Below are 13,006 nucleotides of genomic sequence, written 5' to 3'. Positions count from 1 at the left end.
CCAATGTGTGAAGTAATTTAAGGAGTTTAATGGGTGTGGCATTTAATAGTATTAAAATCTGTGAAGAGAAAGTTATTCCTTTTTCAAATCTTTTGTGGTCATTTGGAAGAGTCCAGAAGAAGCCTGGTTCTGAGGCTGGTGAGGATTTAACAGATCTCCTGCCCACCTGCCTTTTAAACACAGAGCAGAACTTGAGCTTGGAGTTTAGAGTGTCTGCTAGGATTTAATTCTACTGGTTTGTTTTCACATTTTAGAGTGACCTCTATTTATGGAATGTGATACTATGTTTTTTAAATATATGGAATGTTATAAACTTTTCTTTGAAAATTTATTTAAATTATAGTAACGTAACTAACATTTCTACCATGCTTACTATGTGACAGACCTATTTTAGGTCGTTGTCCTGTACTTATCTGTTGAACCCTCATAACAATCCTATGAAGTAGCTGCTATTTTTATCTCCACTTAATAGATGAGAAAACAGAAGCACAGAGGTTAATAAGCAGCCTGAGTTCCCCCAGTTAGTAAGTGATAGAGCCCGAATTCAAATCCAGATAGTCTGGTTCCACAATTTGTATGCTATGAGTTAATCTTTTAAAAATATTATTTCTCCTGTGGTTCAGTTGGTACACGCCCACAGCAAAAATTATGAAGGTGGTACACGAATGACTATACTTTGGGAAACGTGTCCTCTTTTGTCGACCAGGAGATTTGGTTTGCCCCCTTGCCACAGGGTTACCTTTCACCAGACTCACTCACATGTGTTCCTGTTCAGGCCAGAGAATGCTTTGCCTGGTTCCTATGGAGGGCATGCATGGCTCTGGAGCAGGAACTCCAAGCAAGAATCTTCTATGTGGCCATAGAAGGAAGATGTATTTGTGAAAGATTGAAGAAAAATAAGAGGGACTATAGATGATCAGATGGGAGTGAGTGAGTGAACATTTATGTCTGAAACTTTTCTCTTCTGAGATATCCTCCTTCTAGAAGCCTTGGAGCTGTGGGCACCCAATCAATACATGCATGAGGTTCTTGCCACCCACACACAGTGCCAGCTAGCTCCAGCTGTTCCCAGGTCCTCTCTGTATAGAGGAATTAAAGGAGGCACCCTGATAACAATCCATTGATTAGAAATAGATATTTCTGTGCATTTTGTTTTAAGATTTTCAGCCCCTGGAATATCTTGTGTAGACCACTTACTACTTCAAGTTTTACAACAAAGAAAGCTAAAATAAATTTCGTCTTGAAACTTATCTAGCATAGAACACTCCAGTTTCTTTGTGTGGTGGCTTGCTAATGTTATTGGGAAGCTTTTCTTGCTGAGATTATTGTGGCTTTAAGGCCTATATTCTGGTGGGGAGAAAACTAGCTTCAGGGATCAATGAGTTTGAAAGGGAGCCTTTCCTCAGTCAGGATGTACTGACTTTGGCTTCTCCTAGTAGGAAAAGCAAGTCTTTCTGAGTCTCTGCAGTCCTCAGGCCATTTTGTTCTTGCTATATTTTTTATTGTTGTGCTGCCTAAGCAAATAGAAATAAGGTAGTGGTGAAAAAATGCACAAAAGAGGCTCATACGTTATTCAATGCAACATTATTTGGTGGTGGTTGGGGTGGGAAATCCATATCCATCATTGATTAAACATAGGAAGTGTGAGTCAACAGACTGGTATCTCTTAGTCTTGTTACCTTCATCACCATTTCCTGGACAGCAAACCCAGTGAATCCTCTCCTATTACAATTTACCCAGCCAAGAAGACGTTAGTTTTATTTTCAAGGAATTTGTTATTGTTCCTCTAAATAATTAGAAATCACGGAAACACAGCTTCTCCTTCCCAATATTAAGAAAGTGTACATATTTAGACAATAGATGGCAGTGTTTCCACAAATTTTAATATTGCAATAGCTCTTAGAGAAAGCTTAGTGCTCAGCTCTTCAGTAGCTTGCCGTGATCGTATAGTGGTTAGTACTCTGCGTTGTGGCCGCAGCAACCTCGGTTCGAATCCGAGTCACGGCAGGAGGGGAGAAGGTTTTTGGAAGAGAGTAAGACTGATCCCAAGCTGTATTGCATCTAAACAACATTTGCAACCAGACATGCAATCATGAAGATCAATAAAACAGAAATCATTATGAATATTTTCAACTTTAGGGAGATGGCATATGCAGAGTGACTTTATTAATGCACTAATCCTGTTGCAAGTGTGTTGCGTGTGGGGTTTTTTATTTGCATCGACGGGTAATATGATAAAACTGGAGTGTAGTGGGCATGTAATTATTATTAATTACAACTACTTAAGCTCTGCTTTGAGCAGACTCGTCAAGTCTGCTTGCTTTTGAGCCTTGCCAGGGCTATACAGTAATAACAACCCTGAATTATTTGGAAAGATGTCAGCAGTAGATGTGGAAATCCTGTTTAACCAGGCATGAATTGTTGTTAGGAGGGTTTTTTCAGGATGACAGAGAGAAAATGAACTGTCCCTTATCAGTAATTGCAGGAAACATTTTGTTTCTATGATATGAACTGGCTGTAATTTAACTTTCCTGCATCATTGGATAATGTAAGAAGCCAGTTGTTGCTCAGAACGAAAATCTCTGAAGTGGGCATTTGGGTCTGATAAAGGGCATATTATAAGTAGACAATGGGGCTCAAACAATAAATAATGTCCATATATGGCAAGAAAATTTTAATGACATTTTCCAAAAGACTGGGGTTTGTATTGTAAGTGGTTAAATGTTGAATTAATGTGAGAAACACAGCTTTAATGGGCCTTTCTCCAGGACTTAAAAACATGGACAATACAGCCTGAAAATGTCAACTGTAAGTATGTTATAATAAGGTTTTACTGCTCTAAAATTATACCCCACTATGTTTTAAATAAGGGGTCACTAGAACGTGTTTTTTAATGCCCCAACCCCTGTCTCACAGACAGCCTAGCAAAAATTCATATTTGTTATTTATGTAATACTAAAAATATTTTCAAATAAAAATATGTGCAGAGACTAGAAACAGAATCTATCAAGTTCTTTCAGAGCCAGCAAATTCTTAGAAGTAATATTCTAGAAAAACTGCAATAAATATCTCTTCTCCCTTTCCAAAAAAAGATCAGTCTCTGATTATGGACCCAAAAATATTGGCCTCATAGTATTATGACGTAAGTAAAATGTGCTTATTTCCTCTTTCAATACTCACTTTCAAGACCATTTTCTACTCTGAGGTCTCCTCTTCCTAAATATGGTAAATTCCCCAGTCCTCACCCCCTAACCCTTATCCCCCACAAATTCTGCTTTCCCTTCTCCAGAGTTTAACCTAGGCTTTGCCTTAAGTCTGCAAGTCCTCAGCTGCCTGGTACTAATACTGTTTCAAGAAGACAGCTGAATTGCAATTGTTCTTACATTAAAACAGAATAAGCCCATCTATGGTTATTTGTATTTTATTAAGGGGCTGAAAGTACAATGAATTTCTCCTTTGAAGAAGGAGAATGTGTTGGTCAGAATTCAATGGTTACAAGCTAAAGAAACAACACGTACTGATTTAGAGAGAACCATGTACCCAGGAATGGGTGCAGCAGGGGCTTAAGAAACAATTGGAACTAGGGAATAAAAGATGACCAGAACCGACTCTCTCCATCTCACCCCATATTTCTTTCCGAATGTTGCCTTTATTCTCTGAAACTGACTTCTACATGGCAAGAAACATGGCAGCTGGCAGCAACTCCTACCTTTTGTATCTGAAGCATTGCCTCCAGCAGGAGATTCCCTTAGTTACTGGTCAAAAAATACTAGGGAAGGATCTTATTGGCTTACCTTTGGTCAGGTGTCCCTCACTGGACCAATCAGCTGTGGTCAAAAAATACTAGGGAAGGATCTTATTGGCTTACCTTTGGTCAGGTGTCCCTCACTGGACCAATCAGCTGTGTACATGGGGATAGATATATGTAGTATACGAGAGAACCCCTCCCCTCCCTTGTCTTGAGGCCAGTCTCAGAGTGAGAGCATTGCTAGCCCTAGAGACATCTCAATTGTCTCCCTCAGAAGCTTTTCCCACTGCACTACTCAAGCACACCATTTGGTGGCTGTCTACTTCCACCAACCCATGAGTTCAGTTGCCAAACTACTAACATGTTTACTGCCTTGTGAAAAAGAAAAGCAGTGGGACAGGGGAGGTCAGAATATGACAATTAGTCTGGACTCAACTTTTTGAGCATAGGGACACAGGGCAACTGCCTGGACCAGGGGAGCACTTCCTGTTTTCTCTCCTCTGTCTCACCAAGAGAGGCCTTTTCCCCTGGATGACAGTGCTCCCAACTTAGCTAGTAAAGAGCACAAAATCTTCCTGACTCTACCAAATAAATCAACTTGAATTTGGGCAAGTTATCTAAGCTGTCACAGTTAAAAAAAAAATGGGGGGGGAGGCGGGGGGAGAGGAGAGATAGTACCTTGAGAATTAAAAGAATAATATACAAACAAACAAAAGCCACTTAATACAGGAGCACATAGTAGAAATGCAACACTGGTGCCCAGCAGGCATGCAACAAGTCATATTTATTCTTACTATTTTAAGGCTGCCTCACCCACCATCCAGCCTCCATTGACAGACTCTGTAGAGTGAGTTTTCCATTAGGAAAAGGACTCTTTACCATTGATTTCAGAAGTTTAAAAAAAATGTAATCAAGTGGATGACAACCCAGGGGTAGAAGAAGAGTCAGGATCTACTGAGTGACCAGATCCATGTCCAAGTTTCTGTCCTGGTTCACTCTTCATTAGGTTATTGTGACTGAGTGTCATAATAACCAATGGTTGTTTTCATCAACAAGGAGTTTGCTGACATTGGGTTTCCTTCTTGCTGTTGTTAAAATGTGTTTTCACTCTAAAACCAACACGACATTGAGTTAGTTTTCAGAAATGTTAAAGCCCAAGTTATGAGAGAAAAGTCTAATTTTGAATTACATTGAGAAATTATCTGCTTTTAAATTTTGTAGAATCATTTGATAAATATCTCAAAGGCCCCATTATTTCCAAGCCCAGATTGTCTACATTTTATACCAAACCCAATACCTGCTCATGAAAAATCAGGGAGACTATGATATAATCTTACAAAAACTGTCTCTCCAAAATGTCAATTATGAAGCATTTCAGGGCTGGACATGGTGGTTCATACCTGTAATCCCAGCACTTTGGGAGGCCAAGGTGGGTGGATCACTTGAGGTCATGAGTTCAAGACCAGCCTGGTCAAAATGACAAAACCCCCTCTCTACAAAAAATACAAAAATTAACTAGGCAAGATGGCGGTTGCCTGTCATCCCAGCTACTTGGGAGGCTGAGGCATGAGACTCACTTGAACCTGGGAGGCAGAGGTTGCAGTAAGCTGAGATCGTGCTACTGCACTCCAGCCTGGGTGACAGGATAAGGTTGTGTCTCAAATAAATAAGTAAATAAATAAATAAAAGCATTTCAGGGAAAAGGCAAGTCATTCTCAAACTAGATTCCTTGACAAGTTTTTAACATTAATGAGGAAACTTTCGAAAAAGGACAGAATCCTGATTTTGATCACATGACTTGGACAACTGTAGTTTTCACCAGTTACTTTGTCATACCCTGGATCTGTTTATTCAAATTATAACATCATTTGCTCATTGAAAAGTCAGGAAAGCTTTTTTTTCTTTTCTTCCTAGGAGTCAACTCCCATGGCAAGAGGAAGTCTTAATTCGTTGTGTAATCTGTTATTTTCTGTCCCTCATGTTGGTAGCAGCAGTCAGTTATCTACTAGAGTTTGTTCAAGCAAAAAAAAATTTTACCCATGTAACTGTAATTGAGTACCTGAATTAAAAATTCAGAACTATATATGCTTGCTTTATTACCGTAAGCTTATGACTTTACCTAAATGCCTCTTTCTTGCTTGCTCCCTGCAGTATAGTGGGTCAGAGCTATCTTCTTAATCTCCACCATTAACCTTTTGAATTGGAGAGGGCTTATATTACAATATTTTCTATGCCTACATTTTAGTGAGCTTTCATAAATAAAAGAAATTAACATTTATTTTCTGATTAAGTCATAAATTGAATTCAAAGTAAATTAGTCATACAATGAATACTTTCTTATTTAAAAACCAACATCTATTCCAAATTATGAAGAATGTTAAGTGGTTTTTTTCCAATAAAAATATGCCAATGCATAGAAAATGATTTATTACATCAGAATCTGAATGGATGGAATTCACTTTCAGAGAGTACTGCTGGCCAGAGAGGTTGTTGCTGCAAGCCCCATGGTAGCAGTGGTAGGGAGGGGGCACTCCTAAGGTGCAGGACACTGGAGCAGCAGTGGACCCAGGAGGGTCAGCTGGTGGTGGCTTGCGAAAAGAAAGTGCTTCCCACCAACAGCTGCTACAGTTTCACCCACAGGATCTGAGCATTGAGGGATGATGAAGGGACTATTTCTTCCCTCTGTAGCTCAGCCATAGGAAGCATGAGACGTTGACAATTCTGCCGGTGCTCCTAACTGTTCTAAGGTGTTATCACTTATCTAATAACATCACCCTTAAAGGCTGAAGATCTGTGGCAAGGCCTGGAAATGTGGGCCTTCCAGGGAGGAAAATTCTGACAAAAGCTAAATCTGAGAGAAAGTTTTTCTAAAGAGACCTGGATTCAGATCCTGCCTCTGCCACTCTTGACTCCTTGACTTTGGACTTGACCTCTTTGTGCTTTGGTTTCTTAGCAAACTGGGGAGATTATGTGAATTAGGTAAGGGGACGTGTATCTGGTGTGAATCTTGATGACCAGTACTCCCCTTCCCTTCCTTTCCTTCCCAGAGCCATAATCTTTGTTCTATGTTGTTTGTACGGACTTCCCAGCATACCAAAGTCAACCAAAAATAAACATGCCTTGGGTTGAGCCACTGTTACTGGCAGCAGCTGTAAGACGCACATGTCTTCACCTAAGCTCTGTCATTTGATTGCAGGTCATGCAGCCACTAGAAGGGTAAACTTGTGTGTTCCAGTCCCTCTGATAATAAGCAAAGAGCCAGGCAGGGAGGTCCCGGTCAAGATGCGCCAGGATAAGTGAAATTGCCACTAGATGGCGCTGCTTTTTGTCGTTCATCAAAGACCAGGGGCTTTTTCTTTCTTTTTTTTCCTCCACGGATTCCTCGCCCAGGGTGTCAGCATCCAGGATCCTAATCTTACCAGACCTCTCTGTTCTCTGAAAGGAGGTCCTATTTTCAGCATATTATCAAGATCAGAGGACCAAACAGACTCCACCTACAATCTGGGGGAATTACCTCAACAGTGTTGTCTTTATCCAGAGGTGATTTTAAAAGAATATATTGTATTTGAATGTCAGCGTTCAAAGGCTTTGAGGCAAAAAATTCCATTTCAAAAGCAAGTGTGATTAATGAAGCCACATAAATCCTGTAGAGGCTGGAGCAATTTCAGAAATCACACCATACAAATCAAAGCAGCAGGTTTTTCTACATCCTCTCTCACTTTCTCTTGTTCTTATTTCTGCACCATCTCGACCCTTCCTTCCCTCTTTCTCTTTTGCAGTTTCTTGGATGCATGTACCCCCAATCTCCAAAACATAAGGGAACTTGATCAGAAATCCTAGATACAGCTAGCTTCAGGCTCTGGCCTGAGCCATTTCTCCTTGTTCTTCCCCCAGGAGATTCAAAGAGAGTTGAGGCTGTAGCATTCAACTCACACACCTCACTGTTTGCTTGTAAGATGGATTCAAATTCTGGAACTCCACTTGGCCCAGTCTTAACAAGATGTTTTCCTTAAAGAAAAATCTAGGCCAGGCAAGGTGGCTCATACCTGTAATCCCAGTACTTTGGGAGGGTGAAGTGGGAGGATTACTTGAGCCCAGGAACTTGAGGCCAACTTGGGCAACATGGCAAAACCCCATATCTACAAAAAATATAAAAATTAGCGAGGTACGGTGGCATATGCCTGTAGTCCCTGCTACTCAGGAAGCTGAGGTGGGAGGCTCACCTGAGTCTGGGGAGGTTGAGGCTGCAGTGAGCCATGATCACACCACTGCACTCTGGCCTGAGTGACAGAGTGAGATCCTGCCAAAAAAAAAAAGGCTGAATGAAAGAATAATGCAGATCTATACCTTTTCTAGAAGAAGTAGCAGGGGAATTTTAGAGACTGCCCCACAAAGAAAATTATCCAAAAATCCCCTTTAGGCATTTCTCTGTCTCCTTCAAATGTCCTACTTATACCAGCTGCTAAGTGTGCCGCCGACTCTCCTCTGGGTTCTCCACCCAGTCACTCTTCTATCAGCCTTCTCCACTCCTGCATCCTGTTCACACTCCCCCGTCCCATCCATAAACATAAGCTCTCTACTCCTTGTGCTAGGAGTCCTCTCAGCCCAGTCTATGTCTGCTTCCAAGAATGAGCTCCTTATCCGGAGTAACAATGTATCAAGTTGTGTAGTGTAACATAGTGGAGTGTAGTCCAGTGATTGAGCACATGAACTCTGCTGCCTGATTCCTCTGTTTAAATTAAGCTCCACCAATTACCTGCTGGATGACTTTAGGAAAGTTACTTGGCCCCTCTGTACCTCAGTTTATCCTCATGTAAAATGTAGATAATAATAGTATCTGCCTAAAGAGTTGTCATGCAGACGGAATGAGCTAATATAGGCAAAGCACTTAGAAGAGTATCTGGTTCAGAGAAAGTACAATACAAATATTCACTATGAGTATTATTATTATTACTATTATTACCTTTATTGTATGCCACACATAAAGATGAGTAAAGAGAATGTAAGAATGAACAATATATTATCTTTGCCTCCATAGAGCTGTCAGGCTAATGGAAGAAACTGTTAAGTCATTCGGCACTTGCAATCCATCATGATAAGATTATGATAAAGAAAGCTACAAGTATGATAAGAGTACACATAGGCATTTAACCCCTAGTTGGGAATCTAGAGAACACTTCTTTTTGGCACTGAGTCCTGAAAGGGGCCATGGAGTAGCCCCTTTCCAGAGACAGCTACCAAAACACATATCTCTTCTGGCTTTTGTGGGAAGGACACAAGCAGAAAAGAGGGAGTCTTCTTCACATTTCTGCTGGATCTCAGTATGATTCCAGTGCAGTGAGATCTGAAGGGAACTCAGCACCATTTTGCAATTTGAGAGCTTTGCATCTCCAGGAGCTGTAAGAGCTTCCCCAGGCAGGGAAGTAGGACTGTTCCTGAGCGATGTGATATGGGAGGGGCACATATCAAAGCCATCAGAGAAGGAGGATCCAAATGGACTTATTTCTGAATGTCCTCCTGGGTGCTCCTGGAAATACTCTGACATGTCTTCAGCTAGAGGAATGGTTGGAGGAAGGACAGAAGTTTGATAGGCTTGATGAGCTGGTTGGGACAGAAAAATATAAAGACTTACAAACATTGGGAAAGTAAGGTTTTCCTTTTTTCTGCTTTTAAAGAATCATAAGATACCCAGTTTGATCACTTAGCAAACATATATTGCATGTCCGCATTGTATGAAGCACCATAAAACATGAAGAGGCAACAATGAAAGCAAAGGTTCTCAAAGAGCTTGCGGTCTATAGGAGAAAATAGACATGCAAATCAGTTCACTTATAATCCAACAAAATGTGTCATCATAAAGGTATGAGAAAAGCCTCATGGGAACACAGAGGAGAGTATAAAAACTACAAAGGCATGCCACCTACATCTGGCCTGTAGAGCTCATAATGGTGGAAAGGCATAGAGTGCAGGATAAAGACAGGGAAAATCATGGAGTGATTAGTAAGATTGTCACACTATAAACAGAGGGCTCTGATTTTTTCTTTAAGCCAAGAATTGCCATAGAAATGTAAGAATCTTCTTGAGTGACAGTTTAGGAGGATTTGGGAAAAGTCAATGGCAAGACCACTCCTTCATTCTGCCAGCTACCTCCATCTCCAACGCATTTCCAAAAAAGGCAGAGTACAAAGAAAGTAATTGAATAGAGAGAGAGGAGGTAAGGAAAAGAAGAAAGGACATCGGGCATGAAGAAAGGTAGCTGTCATCAAACTCACCAAGGAAGATTCATTTTTCTTCCTTTAGTCAAAAAGAATCTGTAGATGAGCTTCTCCCTAGAGCATCTACTGAGATGCAGAGCCTAAGCATATTTTATTCATTCATTCATTTCAACTATCATTTATTGAATGCATATTATATTAAGGTGCTACTCTATGTGTTGGGAGAAAGATGAATGAAACTAGGCCTCTGTAGTGAAGTAGCCCATGGTCCAATCAACCAATAATCACAGTACCACACAATAGTGCACAATAGTGTGGTAGTACCACACTTTTGGGTTTGCTGTGGCAATCCTGCCGTTTGAAGGAAAACAAATGCCTGGAGATTAAGTGGTCCCATCTAAACTTACTGAATACTAAAAAAAAAAAAAAAAAATGTAGCAATGCTGAAATTCAATCACACTAAAATTCATATATGCAGAGAAAATATAGTTTCTTATATATGTTTCCTTATATATGTCTCAATCATTTCTGCCCCTTTTCCCCAGATCTCTACAACAGGGCATCCAGTGCACAGCTGGGCAAGCAGCTGGGCTCACATGATCTTATAGAAGATGGAGTGAGGGGTCAGAGACCACACAGTGCCCCTGTTTTGCCCTCGATTCCTTCCGGTACCAATACTAAAGGCAGGGCTGGCAGACCTTGTGTGCCAGCTTCTCTCCTCTTGATCAGGGTCTAGTGGCCCTTCCTGGCTGAGTCAGCCTCCTCATCCTGGTTCTCTGTGACACGAAGAATCGCTGTAGAGCAGTACCCCTAGACCTGTGTGGCCCCAAGCAAGGCTCGCTGGCAATTCATCTGCCCTTGAATGCTGTGGATTGCGTGGGTGTCAGCCACACCATAGAGAAACCTAGAGCTGAGCAGTCAAACGAAATTCCAAACACTTATTTTGCCTGTCCATGCCAGCGGCTAAACCCAAGGCCTCCTGTAGGAACTGGGCCCTGGAATACTTCCGTATTTACTCACTACTCTTTCCTCCTCTCGAAACCAAAGGCCCAGGCAGGGAAATTAGAACAGAGCTGGTCAATTCACTTTCCACCCTTTCTTGCCATAATTATCCTCCTAATGTTGCCAACACTAGAAGAAATGGGCTTTCCTTCCCACTTCCTCTTCCTGCCTAGATGTCCCTCATGTAAAATTCTGTCCAGTCCACCAGACTTATCTCCAGATATGTCAAACAGGAGCTAAAGAAAGTTTTAAAAATCCTTTCCCTCTCCACAGAGCCTGTTTCGCCTGCCTATTGTCTTGCTCAAAATGTCAAGAACCTGCCTTCAGAGCTCTGCCTCTGAGTCAATAAGACCCATGGCTCCAGCCTCTGAGAGCACGCAGTGAACAATAACTGAGGAAGAAAATTAAACTCATGTCCTTAATATCTGCAAAGAGTGTGTCACTTTTAAGATAATAAAATCGTATTTCTTTGTCTTCTAATTGGGTAGTCCAAGGAATGTCGTTCTGCAGGTTGCCCCTGGGTAAACTGTGGCAAATGTTTCAAGCTCAAATAAGTTTAGGGAATGCTGAGGTAAACAAAGGTAAACAGATTCATTTAATGTGAAATCATCAGAGCCTTTACTATGCTAATATGTTCCGTGAATTCCGATATGCTGTTCGCAAAACTCATTTGACCCTCGAACACGTTTTTCCCATCTCCTAGAAACCATGTTCTGCAGAATACAGCAATGGAAAAGGCTGAAAATCCTTTGTCCCCAGAATCATCCATCACTACATTTCTTCTCTAAGGGAGCAAAGACGAGTGGCAGAGGCAGAAGTGTTTCAATATCTGATTTGTTTCCCATCTAGGCCCCTTCTTTACTCCCTTGGGCTTGTGCTTATTTTTTAACTTAAACTATCACGGCATCGGTGTTATTAGCATAGAGTACGTGGGGGTTAGACAGTTGGAGAGACTAGAACTTAAAAGTGCTTCTCTCCATGTAAACAAGCAAGCATACCCAGCCCCCACCCCTTGCCAAAAAAGCGAGAGATAAAAGGACCAAATTCCCGAGCGTCTCTGGGAATTCTCTGGTGGAGATGCATGCCGACCCGAGTTGCCCTTGTGAAGGATGGGAAATGGATGATGGGTCACAGTTAAGGAATGCAAAATAAAGATCTCATGACTTTCAATATAAAAATACATATGGTGTAAGATTACTGCACAGTTCCCCACCATCAGAAAGAATGCAAATATTCCCTGCATGGCAGGAACAAGGGAAACCGAATCTGAGTAGACAGAAAACTGGGATCAACAGGAAAGTTCTGGCCAAACTACTTAGCAGAGAATATAATGATCTTCAAATAAGTTCCCTAAAAGGGGCATTACCTAAGGAAAAATAATCAAAACTCAAGGAGCATAGATGAGTTTTTAGGGAGGACAATGATGGATGAGAGGAAATGGCAGGAGAAAACTATAGACGGCCAGGATAATGGGCCCAGTGACCCTTTTACCTCCTCGAAATTTTCTTCTGTCCTGTGTAAATAGAGAAGAGGCCCGATGTCACGCAAAGTAAAAAAGAGGAAAAAATTGATATTTCATGTGCAGCCACATGTGGGCTGAAGTATAACTCATAAAGAAAAAAAAATCAGTCTTCTTGTTCACATCTCTGTGTAAGAGGGCTTGATTTACATGTATAGCTTTAGCACGAGAAAACATCTGAGCACACAGGAAAACAGCGGGGAATTCTGGGGTCCCAGAAGAACCAGATATTACTGGTCACTCCATGCTCCTATGGATAGGAGCAATAAACTATCCTTAAGAATGAAGTAGACGAATACTTTTTGCCCCTGATCTGATTACTACTCTCAGGCTTTTCCTCAAAATAAAACGTGATGTATGTATTATTTTCCAAGTCAATCAAAAGTAACTAATGGTATCACTCTGAATTAAATTGTTAAATATTGCTACTGGCATGCGGGCACACTATTTTTTTTTTTACAAAAGGGTCTAATAGAGATAGAAATGATCATTTGAACTGATATAAATCCATATAGCTCCTAA

At 41.0% G+C, this 13,006-nt stretch overlaps 1 non-coding gene across 1 annotated transcript; it reads left to right on the top strand.

Annotated features, from left to right (window-relative positions):
* Nucleotides 1–1,935: 1,935 nt before the first annotated feature.
* Nucleotides 1,936–2,007, top strand: TRNAH-GUG. The gene has a single exon. It is a non-coding gene; the product is annotated as a tRNA-His (tRNA).
* Nucleotides 2,008–13,006: the final 10,999 nt, after the last annotated feature.

Source organism: Mandrillus leucophaeus, unplaced genomic scaffold, assembly GCF_000951045.1.
Source record: "Mandrillus leucophaeus isolate KB7577 unplaced genomic scaffold, Mleu.le_1.0 Scaffold384, whole genome shotgun sequence".
Classification (NCBI taxonomy): Eukaryota; Metazoa; Chordata; class Mammalia; order Primates; family Cercopithecidae; genus Mandrillus; species Mandrillus leucophaeus.
The sequence above is the reverse complement of the archived record's forward strand: the minus strand, read 5'-3'. Positions and strand labels throughout refer to the sequence as shown.